Source organism: Vicia villosa, linkage group LG6, assembly GCF_029867415.1.
Source record: "Vicia villosa cultivar HV-30 ecotype Madison, WI linkage group LG6, Vvil1.0, whole genome shotgun sequence".
Taxonomy (NCBI): Eukaryota; Viridiplantae; Streptophyta; class Magnoliopsida; order Fabales; family Fabaceae; genus Vicia; species Vicia villosa.
The window spans coordinates 83,960,283-83,963,264 of record NC_081185.1 but is presented as its reverse complement, the minus strand read 5'-3'; positions in this window follow the sequence as shown (position 1 = coordinate 83,963,264).

Sequence of the window (2,982 nt, the reverse complement as noted above, 5' to 3'; positions counted from 1 at the left end):
TTGTTGTATCTTCGCACAAACAGTCCCATTTCCTCATCATCGGAGTCTTCGTCATCACTTGTATCACTATCCTTTAGCTCTTGTCTTGAGGTCTTGGAGCTTGAAGCTTTTAGAGCTATTGACTTCTTCTCTACCTCTTTCTCCATGTTCTTTTCTTTCTTTGCCCTTTTCTCATGCATGTCAAGGCATTTAAGGTGTTGTTCATGTTCCTCTAGTTTACCAAAGAGAGTGGTAATGTCTAAGGTGTTTAGATCATTTGCTTCCTTTATTGCTGTAACTTTGGGTTGCCATTCCCTGTTCAAGCATCTTAAGATTTTGTTAGTAGCAACTGCATTGGAAACAGGTCTATCAAGAGAATTTAACCGATTTTTCAGGTGAACGAATCTCTTCTGCATGTTTTCGATGGATTCACCATCTTCCATGTGGAAGAGTTCGAACTCTTGAGTTAACGTATTGATTCTAGCTAGTTTGACATCATCCGTTCCCTCGTGGGCAACTTGCAATGTGTCCCACATAGCTTTAGCTGATCTACAATGGGAAACGCGATAGTATTCATCAACTCCTAGAGCTGAGATTAGAATGTTTCTCGCTTTCCAATCGTATGCATATCTCTTTTCATCTTCAGCATCCCAAGTATTTTCTGGTTTTGGAACAACTGCACCAGCTGCATTTGTCATGGTGATCTGAAAGGGACCATTGACAATAGCTGTCCAGATGTTCCTATCAATTGCATTGATGTGGACACACATACAATCCTTCCAATAGCCATAGTTTTCACCGTTGAAAACTGGAGCTCTATTGTGAGCCCCTTTAGGTCCGGAAGCCATCTTTCCAATAAGTGTTTCACGTAGCACGGAATAAACCAGAGCTCTGATACCACTTGTTAGACGCTGGCCTTGGGATCTAGAGGGGGGGTGAATAGATCGTTCACAGTTTTACGGAGTTAAACGACTTTTCAGCGGAAGTGATTCTGAATCGACTCGCGTCTATTCCGAACCACTATCGAAACGATTATATATGTGTTTAAAACCAGTCAAAGACTTGAGATAAGTGATAAGAGTATACGTTGCAGAATCAAAGCGTTGCTCTTATTGAAAATCAGATTAACTTCTTGTATGATGGACAATGTTTGCAATGCAGTAAGAGTGATAGAAACAAATATACAAACACTTGGTGATAATGATCAAATTGAAGGTGATTCAATGTGTGGTGGATTGTGATGTTTATGTAAGTTCTTAATTCACAATCTTAACACTCGAATCGTTGATCAATTTGCTATTATAACCAAATATGAACAGAATGTAAATGAAAAAGTAAAAGCGACAAGAACACGATATTTGTTTAGGCAGTTCGTCGATCGTCCTCGCTACGACTACGTCTGCCCCCAATTCCAAACTGAAATTGGGTAATCTTTCATTAATGTTGGAAGTAGTATATACAAAGAAGATAACAAAGCGATAAACCATAAACCAATTATGTCGATCCTTTGAATCTTCTTCCCCCTTAATCTTGAGTCAGATCAAGGTTATCCAAGAGCTTCACTTTGATCCCTTTCTGCAGTGTCTTCAATTCCCTCGAACCCTTGTTCTTCAATCTTCACACTCAGCCGGATCCTCGATGAAGCCTCTTGATAAAAACCCCCAAGAAACACCTATCTTGGAGGACAAAACCCGCAGATTTTATTCACCAAAAACCCCACAAATCTTCACCCACTAGGAATCTTCAATTCCGTTCCATGGATGTTATCGAACTCGATCACTAACCCTCAACGCAAGAATGATTATGTGTAATTGTGTTGGAGATGACGAAGAACGAAGATGAGAAGCCTTTGTGTATCTTTCAGTCGTTGGTGTTTTTTTGAATAATGAACCTTGGACAATATATATGATAGCTTAACAGTTGGAGATGAGAGAAACAGAATTTTTGGCATTCTTGATCAGTTAGGTCGACCTCTTGTAGTGCTTAGGTCGACCTAGCAGAGCTTGCAGAATTTTGCTCCCAGTTAGGTCGACCTGTTTAAGGAGTAGGTCGACCAGAATCCTCTTCAAATGCATTCTGGGGACATTTTCTCAGATTAGGTCGACCTAGTTGTTGTGTAGGTCGACCTAGCAGGCTGGTATGCAAATTTCATCAATTTAGGTCGACCTAGATGATGTGTGAGTCGACCTAGCATAAGTATATGGATTTTTCTCCATTTTAGGTCGACCTGGGTTGGCAGTAGGTCGACCTAACTGCTGGTTTTCTGCATTCTTCTTGATCTGCTTGTGTTGAGTCGACCTATAAGTATAATAGATCAACCTGTACTATCATGAGTGATCAATGCTTGCTTTTCTTTGAGTTTTCTGCTTCCGCCTTGTTGTTTGAATGCTTATTTGGGTTTGCCATGAATCAAAAACATCTTTGAGTGTAATCTTGTATTCACACATAGTTCTCTAATGAAGTTCCACCTGTTCATAGGTTTTTTTTATGATGCTTTGAGTTAGGCCCTTGTAATTGGGCATGTTTTACTAGGCCTTTGGGAAGGGCTTCTAGTTTGTTCTTGTAGTCGTGCAATTTAATTGAAACATAAAAAAATAACACCACCAACCATTTTCTCTCCTGAAATTCTAGTGTGACAGATCCAGACGTCGAGAAAGATGTCGAGATATCCGTTCTGTCAAGGAAGACTACAACAAGATACAGACACAAAATTATGCAGTACTAAAATATAAAGAACACAAGTTATTGTTTACCTAGTTTGGAGCAACCTCTCCTACATTTGGGGGCATACCAAGCCAGGAACAAGATCCAATATCAGCAGTATTAATTCGAACCTAAACTCCCCGTCTACAACTTCTCACTTAATCTCTACCCAATTACCTTAGAAGATCCATCTAAGACACGAGGAACCCACCTTAATTTCCTAATCTTTTACCTGTACTAATTAACCTTTTAGAAGACATACTTCCATAACAATACCTAGCCAAGCCCCCTTGACTAAGA